This window comes from Ursus arctos, unplaced genomic scaffold (assembly GCF_023065955.2).
Source record: "Ursus arctos isolate Adak ecotype North America unplaced genomic scaffold, UrsArc2.0 scaffold_11, whole genome shotgun sequence".
Lineage (NCBI taxonomy): Eukaryota > Metazoa > Chordata > Mammalia > Carnivora > Ursidae > Ursus > Ursus arctos.
In genome coordinates, this window is record NW_026622775.1 from 23,796,120 (window position 1) to 23,811,304 (window position 15,185).

A 15,185-nucleotide genomic window follows, 5' to 3' on the forward strand; every position below is an offset into this window, starting at 1 on the left:
AAAAAAAAAAGAGTTGATCTATTTTTATTTCATTATTTTGTACAGAGTTTTAGTTTTTATTACATGTAATCATTTGTAATAACTTGAATTTAGAACTAGTGACATATTTCTCTCTTTCTCTATTGCTCTGACAGTTGGTCTATACCTACTTATTCTATCATTTCACCTATATATAACTATGTACAATAACCAATGTTGAAATAACTAATGTAATCATTATTTTTTAAAGTTTATTTTAGGACTTGGCAATAAGCGTCATTTCCATTTACCTTGCAAATATGTATAATTTACCATTTATTATATTACATCGTAACTATTGTTTTCATATATACCTAGAAGATAGGTCTTAAAGTCATATCTGTATTTATATTTCCATCACCTGACATATCCTAATACAACATGTCTTTTGAACTAATTGTCTTATATATAGACATTGCTCTTTATATTTATTACTATTCCCGTTACCTTCTTCTAGATATCAGACACTGGGGGCGCCTGGGTGGCGCAGTCGTTAAGCGTCTGCCTTCAGCTCAGGGCGTGATCCCGGCATTATGGGATTGAGCCCCACATCAGGCTCCTCCACTAGGAGCCTGCTTCTTCCTCTCCCACTCCCCCTGCTTGGGTTCCCTCTCTCGCTGGCTGTCTCTCTCTCTGTCAAATAAATTAAAAAAAAAAATAGATATCAGACACTGATCTAGTTAATTAAGCTCTGAGCCTTGATTTTCTTATCAATAAAACAATGATAACAATACACACCTAATCGGGTTATTGTAAATATGAAGCATGATAACATATGTAAAAGAGCATAGTAAATGAAACTATATAAATGTTGGTGTGCCATCTTTGTTGTAGCAGAGTGAGTAGTGGTACCAGTAAAAGTAAAAAATTTTTTTCTCATTTCTATTGAGGTATAATTGAAAAATAAAAATTGAATATACATTTAAGGCATACAACATGATATTTTGGTATATATAAGCATTGTGAAATGGTTGCTACAATCAGCTAATGAAAACATCTATCACCTCACACAGTTAACGTTTTTTTTTTTCTTAATATCGAAAAATGTGAATTTGCTTGTCAGCCTTGCATTGGGGCATGCTTATTTTCTCTGTGTCATTTCAATTGTGGTATATGTGCTGCCAAAGCAAGAACAAAGACATTTTATTTCTATGATTTATAGCTGTTAATTGGGGCTAATCATAATTACATTTTGATCATTCTTCTGGTTCTGGGAATACTTACTTGCTTATCCATATAATTACATATAAGCTTAATCAGTGCAAGGGTTTTTGTGTTTTTGCTCATTGCTATAGCAATGAGGATGAACTAATGAATAACTTTATCCAACAAGCATGTGAATGTGTATGTATGTATGATATATATAAACAATATGCAAATGTGTAGTATGTGTGTATCTATATTTACGCATGTATAGTAGGTATGTGCTTAGTACTAACTTCAACGCTATTTATATTAATATTTTATTAGTTTCCAATCAATTCCAAAATGTGTTGAAATATACAGAGATTTGTGGAGAAATAGACTATCACTCAGAAATTCAACTAGTCTAGTCTAGCAGTAACTTTTCCAAAAATGGCATAATGCATATAACTAAAATATACAGATCCCCTCTGCCTGGATTTTACGAAAGATAGATTGAAATAGATTGAATTAGCTTTAACGTGTTGAGTACTATAGCTTGTGTCAAAATTTTCTTCAGAATTGCACTTTTATGTCCTTGGTCGAAATGTCTATGTAAACCTTTCTCCAGATCATTTTTTTTTCTTTTTATTTAGAATCTATTCCATATTACCGTAATTTAAAAAATTCCTAAGACTATGGGCAATAATACGAAAATCATCAAGTTGTATTTTCACTTTTGTAGTTTATACATCAAAACACTGTTAGCATAGAAGCTCATCGTTACTCTGTTCTGTTCAAGCAGTGATATTTAATAAAATAAAGTTTTTCAGCTGGGTCTTTTGAAAATAAAATTAATCAGAGTAAATCATTAATCAAATTCAGTAGATATGAAATTAAAAATAATAATATGAGGTATTCAGATACTGCATACACGTAGTAGTAGCTTGATCTCCTAGGAAATTAAATTTATTTAACCAAAAGACCATAGTTAGCATACTGCATGATGAAATTAAAAATGAAATTCTAGCCTATTAATCATGCAGAAGATTGCAATTATGTTTTGTTATTTTCATAGAAGTTTCAAATTATACTATTAACTCTTCTTTCACTCAAGTCCACAATGTTACTTCAGTTATAAAACAAAAACAAATTTTTGAGATTATAAATATTTTTAAAAGATTTTGTGTATATAAAAGTGATTTAAACAACTGCATTTTTAAAATTACTATAACGGTTATTTGTGCAATTCCTGTGGAAAGCATAACAATGTTTCGCATCTTACAGTTATATTAAGATGATAAAACAAGGATATTATTTAGTGGGACATTAAATAATTAAATATCCAAAGATGCAAGGGAATTTCTGTTGAATCTTGGAATAATAAATCAAATTTTAAAAAATGCCAACATCCTGGCAAAGATTGTCTAGGTTTAAGTGGTCAAGGTCTCTTACTCTGAAGTCAGGCAGAACTATGCAAAAGGCCCATGAGAAATTCTCTCCCCACAGTAAGTTATTCATCAATATACCAAAAGGATATGTAAATTTTTCCAAGATTAATTTTTTTTGAAGATTTATTTATTTATTTTAGAGGGAGAGAGAGCGAGCATGGGGTTGGGGCAGAGGGAGAGAAACTAAACAGATTCCATACTAAGCACAGAGCCTGACTCAGGCGTCGATTCCATGACCCTGAGATCATGATCTGAGCCAAAATCTAGAGTTGGATGCTTAACCAACTGAACTACCCAGGCGCACTGCCAAGAGTTCTTTTTTAAAAATTTTTTCCATAGATTTTTATTTTTATTTGAGAGACACAGAGAGAGAATGAGCAAGGGGAGGGACAGAGGGAGAGGAAGAAGCAGGCTGAGTGCAGAGCCCTATGCAGGGCTCAATCCCAGGACCCTGAGATCATGACCTGAGCCAAGGCAGACACTTGACTAAGTCACCCAGGTGCCCCTCCAAGAGTAATTTTTAAGTGAAAATTCATAACAAAATTAATTTGCTTATATTTTGTTTTATTTTTCAAAAATAAGGTTTATGTTTTTTTCACATGCTAAAATATCCCCTAAAGGAAAGGGGCATACTATATGAAAAACAACAAGATAACCACAAGGTTTTTTTATTTAGTATTATTTTATGCTAATTATGGTTGGAAAGATTATAGTTATGACCAATAATATGCCTACTAAACTAATGCTGGTATTCAAATCAAGTTTTGTTGAATTATAAAATCGATGTTCCTTTTTTAATTTATCAGCTTCCATTATATAAATATCATGACCTTAAATATACAACACCAAGAAAACAGATAGAGGATGAATTAAAAAAAAAAAAATAAGGGCACCTGAGTGGTTCAGCTGGTTAAGCATCTGCCTTTAGCTCAGGTCATGATCTGGGAGTCCTGGGATCAAGCCCCATGTAGGGCTCCATGCTCAGCAGGGAGTCTGCTTCTCCCACTCCCTCTTCCTCTGCCCCTCCCCACCCCCAACTCATGCTCTATCACTTCCTCTCTATCAGATAAATAAAATCCTTAAAAAAAAAATAACCATCTCAAACATACCTTAACAAATTTCCTAATATGGGGTAAGATGAGTAAAATTTAAAAGCTTAAAAAATAATAATGAATTTCTAACAATTTATTTTCAAATATTTTATTTATTTAAATAAATTTTTTATGCAGCTGGATCCTAGGATCCTGAAATCATGACCTGAGCTGAAGGCAGACACTGAAGTGACTGAGCCACCCAGGTACCCCATGAATTTCTAGCAATTAAGAAAAAAAATTCTGATCACAGACTATTCCCAAAATTAATAAACTTTATGTTTTACAGTAATTTTAGATTCACAGCAAAATAGAGGGAAGGTACATTTCCCATGTATTCCCTGTCCCTGCACATGAATAGCTTCCCTCATTATCAACATCCCCCACTAGAGTGAAACATTTGTTACAATAGATGAACCAACATTGATATATCATGATTACCCAAAGTCCATAGTTTACATTAGGGTTCACATTTTGTGTTATATATTCTATGAGTTTGGCAAAATACAATGACGTGTCCACCATTATGGCATTAAATAGAATAGTTTCACTGTCAACCACTGATCTTTTTACTGTTCTTGTAGTTTCTTCCCCAGAATGTCATATAGTTGTAATATTATGGTATGTAGCCTTTTCAGACTGGCTTCTTTCACTCAGCAATATGCACTTCCAGGTCTTCTATATATTAACGTGGTTTGATAGCTCATTTCTTTTCAGAGCTGAGTGACATTTCATTATATGAATATATTACAATTTATTTATGTATTCACCTGTTGAAAGACATCTTGGTTGCTTCCAAGTTTTCACAATTGTGAATAAAGCTGCTGTAAATATCTACGTGCACACTATTTTGTGAAAGTAAATTTTCAGCTCATCTGTGCAAGTATCAAGGAGTGCAATTGCTGGATCAGAGGGTAAGAGTATTTTCAGCTTTGTAGAAAACTGCCAAACTGTCTTCCAACGTGGCTGTATAGTTTTGTATTCCCACCAATGACATAGGAGAGTTCCTGTTCCTCCATATTATGATCACAGGGTTTTTTTTAAAAACAAACACACACACACACAGGGCACACACATAGGTGCAAAGCACTCTATTGATCTTTCCTTACAGCATGCATTTCACTAAAAGAAATAAATAAGTTGAAAATAAATATGCTAATGTTGAACTTCTTGTTTATTATTTAATTTTGTTTTAAAAACAGATTAAAAAAATAAAGAATAAAAACATGGAAGATAGAGATAGATAAACCCTAATAAAATTTTAATACATCTTTACACAAAAAAAGATAATGAATGCTTAATCAAGATGTAGGTTAACTTTTATTATGAAAGCAATAATTACTATTAATATTTCATTCTTGTGAAATATAAATCAAAAAGGATATATTTACATGGGTGGCACACATCACCCCAGAATAATTAGAAAATATTACATTCCCTAAAGCACTTCTTTTTTTTTAATTTTTTTTTTAAGATTTTATTTATTTATTCAACAGAGAGACAGCCAGCGAGAAAGGGAACACAAGCAGGGGGGTGGGAGAGGAAGAAGCAGGCTCATAGCGGAGGAGCCTGATGTGGGGCTCGATCCCATAACGCTGGGATCACGCCCTGAACTGAAGGCAAATGCTTAACCGCTGTGCCACCCAGGCGCCCCTCCCTAAAGCACTTCTTAAAGGAAAAATTTATTCCAAAATTGGAAGTCTAATTAGTCATTTGGTCAGTTCATAATTATTTATTGAGTATTAGCTATGTTGTGCTTCTTAATCTCAAGTGATACGGGCATGAACATTGCTCAGAAATCCTTTAGTGTTAGTGAACTAGTGCTTGCAATATGTTTGTCACAGGAAAGTCTTCTCTAATTTGTAATTTTTAAAAAGTTATCTGATATTAATCTGATGGAGTTCTGTTAATCTGATATTACTTTTTAACTTACTATATCTTAATGTTTATGCTAATTGTATCCTGATGAAATTGCAATTTGTCTTAAATTTATTGACCATAATAAAGTCTATTTTAGGCTCCATGATTTTTTTAAGTCTTTAAATGAAATTAAATACTGGTTAGGTTACAGGCATTTGGAGACATTTGAACTAGTCATCAAAGACTACCACAATCATCTCTGCTTTGCTTTTGCTTTTTTCTACTTTACGGAACCAATTTTCACATGTCCATGCTTGAACTGATTGCTTAGGCTAGAGAAACAATCTCTTTTAAATGAGTATGCCAGTGTCAAATTAACTAGCACTGAACCAATGACAGAGACTGGCATTTTTATAAATTGTAGCTGAATTATATTTGGACAAAAACATAGTATAATAAATTTACCACATGCTGCATATTATGTTAAGAGATATTTGTTTGCTTTGTCCATAACTATGCTGAGACTTGTTCACATAGACAAGCTCAGAAAATATACATATATTTGTGTACTTTTTAAAAATTTTTTGAAATGTTTTACTGAGGGCTTCAGAGGGGCGGGGGGTGTGGGATTGGGATAGGCCTGTGATGGGTATTAAGGAGGGCACGTATTGCATGGTGCACTGGGTGTTATATGCAAGTAATGAATCATGGAACATTGCATCAAGAACTGGGGATATACTGTATGGTGACTAATATAACAAAATAAATATTATTTTAAAAAAGGAAAAAAAATAAAATCAGAGAACATACAAAAAAAGAAATGTTTTCTTATTTAAATTCAATTAATTGACATATAATGTATTATTAGTTTCAGAGGTAGAGGTCAGTGATTCATCAGTCTTATATAATACCCAGTGCTCATTACACCACGTGCTCTCCTTAATATATTTGTGCATTTAGAGAGTATTATCTACGAATGCATTTCTCATTATTAAGCTTGTAATCACTGTCTTCTAGCAGTTCTTTGAGATTACTTATTTATCACCAGAAGGGAAAAATGCAAAGAATAAAATAATCAAATTAAAAATAAATGCTAAAATGAATGAAACTTTCATAAAAATAGAGGGATTTCCCCCCAATTTTTTACTGATATATTTCAAATGCTATAATAGCATCAAGAAAATTGTAGGTACATACATGTATTTTTTTCTTTTTCTTTTTTTTTTTTTTATCATGATTAAACGTACTCTTTAATCCCCATCAGCTATTTCCTCCAATCCCCCCACCTCCTCTCTGGTAACCATCAGTTTGTTCTCTATCATCAAGAGTCTGTTTCTTGGCTTGTCTCTCTTTTTTCCCTTTGCTTATTTGTTTTGTTTCATAAATTCCACATATGAGTGAAATCATATGATATTTCTCTGACTGACTTATTTCACATAGCATTAGACTCTCTAGCTTTATCCGTGTTGTTGCAAATGGCAAGATTTCATTCTTTTGTATGGCTGAGTAATAGTCCATCATTCAAGTATGTTTTTAGAGAATTAATTTAAGAAGTATTTTCACAGTATAAAATAAAAATACAAGATTAAAATATGTAAAGTTTAGTGGGGCCAAGAAACTCAACAAAGAATGCTTTTTCTTTTTTAAATGACCAGTCTGGACATATTCTAATAAAATTTCATAATGTTGAAAAAAAATAATATATCTTAAAATTTTTCAAAGAAAATTTATGATTACTACAGAAAAATGAGAACTATATTAGGCTCAGACTTTTTAATCATTGAGTGAATACAGTTTCCATCTAAACATCTATAAGTATTTGTGACCTTATCACATAACAAGTTACAAGAATTCTAATAAATTTAATAAAGTAGAAATATCAGATTGTGTAACTTTATTTAAAAATATATACCTGGTATGCATGCTAACCATCATTTCTACCTGACAAATAACTAATAAATAAAAGTAGACACGTTGTCTTCATCTCATATAATTAGTACTTGGGTTTTAAGGAAAAAATCCGTAACTAAATATTTATTTTTATTTAAACCACATAAATCTATATTTATTTGCACTCTTAATAAATGGCCAAGACATTTCTCTCAACATAGATGTACTGAACAAAATCTTACATTATATTTTTCCATCACTAAAACCACGGTGTTTCATCATTGACTTCCCAGTTTCAGCTTTTTCAGAGTGACCTAGAAATTGAAGAGCCTTGAAAAGAATTCTTAAGGCAAAAGTCCTAATCGAGTCTTAATTTCTTCCTGTTTTTTCATCTTCTAATGTTCTCCAGCATTTGTTTTATCAAGTTACCTTTATCGAATGTTTCCAATCACTCCCTTCTCTTCTAATTCTTTTATTTATGTGACTATTCATTTGTCTATTCTGTGGGTAAATTATAAGCTTCGTGAGAGTATATACAATGACATTATAGTTTAGTGCTATAAATCCAGTGATTAGTACAAGGTCTCTTCTATAATTAATTCAAAAAGTATTTGTTGAACAAATAAATGAGTAACTGTGTATATGGTACAAATAGAATTCGATTAGAATATACGTACCAAACTATTTATTAGAGGAGGAAAAGAAGATCGGGATTAATAACAAGAATTTACAGGGGTCATGAAGCTGTGTAATGCTGGGGTTAAGGATGAGGTCTATAGTCTCATTGATTATATTTGAATTCAGGTATTTGCACCTCCTACTGTTGATATCTTTGGCAAATTTGATAACCACCTAGTTTCAGTTTTCTAATCGGTAAAGTGAGCATAGAAATACTAATACATGGATGTATCATTAGGATCGAATAAATCAATTCATTTGAAGTGCTAAATCTTGTCTAACACATAGTAAGCACCCAAAAAATGTTTGCATTTCTGTTTTAATATTAACTATATAAATTTTTATAAGTTAATTTTAATGTTTTCATTTTATTTATAAATTTGTATAATATATACTTACATTAATTTTATAATTTTAAAAGTAATTAAACTTCAAAGTAATTAGAACTTGAAACTTCCTTCCACATCTAATTCATTTTTTTTCCTTTGCCCTTAAAAATAGAAATCATGCCTTAGAGAAATCACTGTTTCAAAACTGCATTCAGCTTTTACTACCAATTGCTTACTAGTGAATCCTACTATGTGATGTGTAAAATACGCTATCTACTTATTATTTTAGTTATATTTTTAACCACATCCTAAATCTAGAATCTCATCTTTTATTTGTTTTTAGTCTGAAGAGAATTATGAGCACATGGATAAAAGCTTAGAACCATCTGACTTGCCAAAAATAAAAATAGCGATTAGAAATAAAAGATTGTAAGGAGTTCTCTAGCATTGCATAGCTAAACTGAAGAAGAACATTTTTTTGGTCTTATTTGTTATTTTAATGGATTTATATTTTCTTTAAATGGTTTTGGAGGGGAACTTGGGGAGTCAGTTGGTTAAGCATCTGCCTTTGGCTCAGGTCATGAACCCAGGGTCCTGGCATTGAGCCCCAAGCAGAGAGAGCCTGCTCTCCTTCTGCCTCTGCCTGCAGCTACCCCTGCTTGTGCTCCCTCTTTCTCTCTCTCTGTCAAACAAAAATATAAAATCTTAAAAAATAAAATAAATAAATGGTTTTGGAATGCCAAGTGTTTGACAATCGATTTATTTTCTTCTTGTTGAACACTTATTTGTATAAATAGGGTTTCATATACTTTTCACATACATGCTGTGTTTATGTGCTCTGTACAGATCAAGGTAAAAATTTTTGCCTCTTCTACTTCTTACTGAGACAGGCCTGAGACATAATCTTTGTTTTGTAGTGATTCTCTTGTACTTTTCTCTGCTTCTCTAGGACAGAGAAGACAGTAAACTAGTACATTGAAGGTCTATTGATTCTTTTTCATGTGAACTCTTCAAGGACTACATGCTGATACATAGCAGTTTGGGTTAAGTGTTCAGAGAGCTGTTCTATCTCTATTGGATATGGAGAAAATAATTATCTCAAAATTCCTTAATTAGATCTAAAGAAAGAATTATACTTTTTCATAATATATGAAAAATTTAAAATAAAAATATTAGAGAGTTTCAGAGTTCATATTTTTCACATATAAGATGGCAATTGTATAATGTTAAAAGTGAATTTGATTAGAATATTAAGAAATTAAGTATTTACAGAATAATAGAAAATTGAGAAAATTTTAAAACTTTGTTTCATAACAGTTCTAACTCTGATAGTAGCAAGAAAAAAAAATAAGTAATGTTCATTTTAATGGATATTTGTCTGTATGGCATTTCGTTAAAAAAAATTTTGCTGCCTAATAGGGAAAACCGGCAATTGTTCTCTGTTTTTGGTTGTCAACTTACTCTTTCTAAGATCTATTTATGGAAGGTTTAGAAAAGAACAGTGTAGCATCATTTATAAAAGTTCTTTTTAGAGAATCAAAGGCATATTTTTATAACATACACTCTGATGGTTCTCTGTATTTCAGCTCACCACTTCCGGCCAGTCCTGCAGCTCTTCATCTTTGTCATATGGTTAGCTAAATGGAAATGATTTGAAATATCACCGTTTATGTAGATGAATTAATGTACATTTTTATTTAATTAATATATTGTATTTTTAAATATATGCCCTCAAAAATATAACCTAGTGTCTTTAAAAAAGCTAAAACATAAAAATAAACTAAAAATACTCAAAATCAACATTTTATCCCCAGGTTAAGAAGTGCCAAAATGAGGATACACATTTTAGTAGACTAAACCCTTCATGGCAATATAGGATAACTTACATAACATTATTACGTTATTTACATGTCTAAGCATATCTTATATTTCTCAAGGATTGTAAGTACTACAGTGATTCTCCATTTTTTTTTCAATCTTATTTATTTGAGAGAGAGAGAACATATGAGTAGGGGCAGAGGGAGAAGGAGAAGCAGACTACCCACTGAGCAGGGAGCCTCACATCCCAGGACCCTGAGATCATGACCTGAGCCAAAGGCAGACCTTTAATTGACTGAGCCACTCAGGCGTCCCATGATTTTCCCTTCTTTGCGTCTTCACTCTGTGCAGAGGTAGATTAAAGATGAATGGAGGAATAAAATACATTGTCTTCCCATAATTAGCTGGAGTATCTATTGTCAGTGTGTATTCTGTTAATTATCTTCAATAGATGTTTTATTAGGATATCTAAGGGTTTTACCAAGATTGACAGAACTAAGTTATTTAATGGAAACAACATGATATATACCATGTCCCAGACCCAAGAGCACTCCAGCTATGCAAATGATACTATGGATTGGTGCTGTCCAATACACCATTTACCAGCCATATGTGGCTATTTATATTTAAACATAAATTAATTAAAAATAAATTAAAGTTCAGTATTTTAATAGTTGTAGCCATGTTTAAGAGTTCAGTATCTACCATAATGGCAGAAACCTCTACTAGACAGTGCTGGTCTGGACCTTCACCAAAAATAAAATAGTATGTCATGAAAAATATATATATACATGTTTTAATATCTAAGTTAAATGAGGTCTAACCAAGTTCTGAAGATTTTATACTGATAAAGCTTTTCTACTAATTAAATGTTTTTTTAACTTACATTTTTAAAACTGGCATTAACTGAGAAAATTTTGATTATTATGTGATTTATAAAAATGCAATATTATGTTAAGAAAACTTACCATGTGCCTGAGAGTTTTAAACTGCAAGCTGACTTCAAATCCCACAGGAAGAAAACCAGTATTTGCACAGTAATGTGTGATTCACAGATACCTCTGCTAACAGTAGACAGTTATGTTTGTCAACTATAATTACTCAGGGTCTTTTGCCCTTATGATAAACTTATGTTATAATATCAAAGGTGGAAAGCAAACTATATTGCATTTGCCTCTTTCCTTCTTTGTGCCTCAATGAGTAGCTCTATAATTAATCAAATTTGGAAAAACAATCACCAGAGATTTATATTTCTCTGTAGATTTCTTTTATATAGGTCACATCTCTGGCATAACTTCAAACTAAATATGACTTTCACCAATTCAGAATATGCAAAAATCAAGGAAAAAATGCATATATGGTGTATTTGAGTCCTCATACTGGAAAATATAATAAATTGTATGTTAAATAACCATGTAAAATATTATAAAGTAGAAAATATTTGCCTTTAATAAATTTTAAGCAAATATGTTGTTAAAAATTGATCAAATCACTGCTACTGAATTATTTAGCTGTTAATATATTGTGTAAAATGACTTTAAATTATACTGTTATACTGACAATTGTCTATATATCAATTGATAAATGTACTAACTTAGGCCATGTTTTAAAGAAGTATTATACATATACATAATTACAGGCTTAAGAAGTCCATTTCTTGCCTATATTAAATATACCTACTAATCTTTCATAATATTTCTTGTCGCTAGTTGAAGTTTTGAAGGAAGTTAGATGTAGATAGACATAAATCCTACTAAATCTTATATAATCTTAAATTAATTGGGAGGGGTATAGAATTCTATTTTTTTTTCCCCTTGTGGGTTGCACTGACATATTTATCCTTTTTTTTTTTCCAGGTTTTTCCAAAGAGCAACATTTCTCAATGTCAGACAGAATAAAATTTAGAAGTAAGCATGAAGAAACGCACAAGTAACATCCATAACATAAACTGAAATTATAGGGTATCCATCAGGTGTATATACTTTTAGTGTTCTAGGAAGCACAGTGGGATGAAACATTCTTTAACTGAATATATTTTACATAGGTAGGTGAACAGATTTTATACCTTATATCTGTTGTGATATGATTTATTTGCTGAAAATCATTTTCATATTAAAAATACCTTTAATATTACATATATGAAGATAATGAATTAAAGAAATACGTTAGCTTGGTAGAAAGTGCTGAAGTTGCTGTACGTCTAAAGTACTGCCTTATAAAATGCTGGATGACCTAGGAGAGGGGAGAAAAAGACATACTGGTACTTCAGGTTGCCTCTTTTCTCGGCTTGGACAGCTTCCCCAAAATGAATCTGTATCTTGCAGCTGTCACAGCTGCATTCTTGTTTTTACTCAATTGTTGTGAGTGTTATGGTGCTGGTGGTGGGGTGTGTGTTTGTAGATGTGTGTGTTCGTGTTTTCTGAGGTTATGCTTATGTGTCTGTCTTAGGCAGGCACTGTGAACTGTAACTGAGAGGTATGTCCTTCACAGGTGTTTCACGATTCCTTCAAATAAAGTAGTTGTCTTAGCGTGTATTTCCATTCCTCCCTCAGAGAGAGCTATTCTGCTGTTGTTCTCCCTTGTTTCCTTCTCCCAACTGCAGAGGTTGACCACTCATGCTCTCAGACATTCTAGCCTTCTAATTCTTAGCCTTCTAAGGCAAAAATATTGTTGTTCTTGCCGTGATGGTTAAGTCTGTGTGTCAATTTGACTGGGCCATGGAGTGCCCAGATAGATATTGGGTTAAACTTTATTCTGGGTATATCTATGAAGTTGTTTTTCAATGAGAAAACTTTTGAATTGATAGAATGAGTAAAGTAGATTGTTCTCCCTAAAGTGGGTGGCACTTACCCAACCAGTTAAAGTCCTGAATAGAACAAAGCCTGACCTTTCCACAAGTAAGAGGAAGCTCCTCCCACCTGATGGTTTGAGCTGGGACAGGAGTCTTTTCCTGCTTTTGAATTTAAACTAAAACACTGGCTCTTCTTGGGCTTGAGCCTGCCAGCTTCTGGCCTGAAACTGAAACCATCAGCTCTCCTTGTTCTCAGGGCTTCGGCTTTGTCTGGAATAGTATCATCCTCTGTCTTTCTAGTTTGCCAGCTGCAAACCTTGGTACTTCTCAGCCTCTATAATTGCATGAACCAATTTCTTATATATATATAAATATATGTAATGTTGCTTCTGTTTCTCTGGAGAACCTTGACTACTATACTTCCCCTGTACATGTAGGCTTCTGTTCCCTAGGGGCAACAGGTAAGATGTGTGTAGGTGGAGTTCCTGTGGTGGCTGCTCTTCTTTCTCAGCCAGTTCAGACAGGTGCCTTCTCAGCAATTCCTCATCCTGTAAGTGCCTAGTAAGGTTTTTGGAGGAAGAGCCTGTAAGATGCAGGAGTACTCAATGTCTGAAGTCTCTATTGACATTACACTCCCATGCCAGTCATTAGTAATTCATCAGTCATTAGTAATTCATTTAAAATTCTAACTTCATCTTCTTGCTGGTGTTTATGGCATTACTTTGGCAGTGTCTTTTCAGTTGAGCAGGTGTTCATGCCCTGTTTCTCCATTTGAATATTTCATGGATAATTCAAACGTAATATATCCACAATGAAGCCATTTTCTTCCTTCATATATCCATGAATCTTTCAACTGCTCATCACCATCTATGTAAATGGCACCTCCCTGTACACAGAGGTTCAAATGTTTTACTTATGTTTGCTCCTTCTCTTTCCCTTAATCTTATACCCAAACTCACAGAAAGATGTGTGTATTCCTCTTGTGTTCTAATACATTAGCAAGTATATTTCCTTTTTTTTAAGATTGACTGATTGATTGATTTTAGTTAGAGAGAGAGAGAAAGAAAGCGCGGGGGGGGGGAGGGGCAGAGGAAGAGGGAGAGACGATCTCAGGCACACGCTGCAGTAAGCACGGAACCAGACGTGGGGCTCAGTCTCATGAAGCTGAGATCACAACCTAAGCTGAAATCGAGAGTTGGACACTTAACCCACTGAGCCACCCAGGCACCCCTAGCAAGTGAATTTCTAATCCACTTCTTTCTCTATTTTACTTTCCTCGTTCCCATTGTCATCAACTCTCTCTTCCAAAATCGTCCTTACCTTGATCTTTATCTGTTAAAATCCATTCTGTTGTTCAAAAGATAAATCAAAACCTCTATCTAAAATATTTTAGTAACTTTCCTTTGCACTTAGAATAAAATCTAAACTCCTAATCAGGGTTAACTAGGTTCTAAATCAGTCCCCTATCTGATCTCTTCTCAATCCATTCTCTTCCTTGTAACTTAAGCCACAAGTTCTAGCTTCATGATCCTTCTGGTTGTTCTTTTCTTTCCTTACACATAGCAACATTACTTCTCTTATAAACATTTGCACTAAGGTTTTATCTTCTTATATTTGTATGACCAGTTTCCCTATATCTTTTGGATCTCAACTCAGACATTTCCTTCAAAAGGCCTTTCCAGATATCCATACCTAGTGTTCTATCACAGTCACTGTTCTCTACCACATCACTTTTATTATCTTTATAACATTTAATCAAATTAAAAATCAATTTTTATTTGTTTTTTATTATGGTGGCAATGGTAGATTTTCTACCTCCAAAACTAAAGGAAGTTTCTACCTCTTTCTACCTCTTCATAAAGGAAGAAATTATTTTATTACTCTTGAACTACACAAGCCAATCAATAAATGTGGACTTAAAGCACGGAATCAATGTCCTGGAAATTAAGTATTCTTGACTAAATAATTAGAATATAAAATGATGGGCACCTCGGTGACTCAGTTGGTTAAGCATCGGACTCTTGGTTTCAGCTCAGGTCATGATTTCAGGGCCATGAGATCAAGCCCTGCATTGGGCTCCATGCTCAGTGTGGAGTCTGCTTGGGATTCTTTCCCCTCTTCCTCTCCCTCTTCCCCC

General features: G+C 33.0%; 1 pseudogene; it reads right to left on the reverse strand.

Moving 5' to 3' along the window:
- Positions 1–1,058: 1,058 nt before the first annotated feature.
- LOC113255850 (U6 spliceosomal RNA) lies at positions 1,059–1,148 on the reverse strand (annotated as a pseudogene).
- Between the last annotated feature and the right edge of the window lie 14,037 nt (positions 1,149–15,185).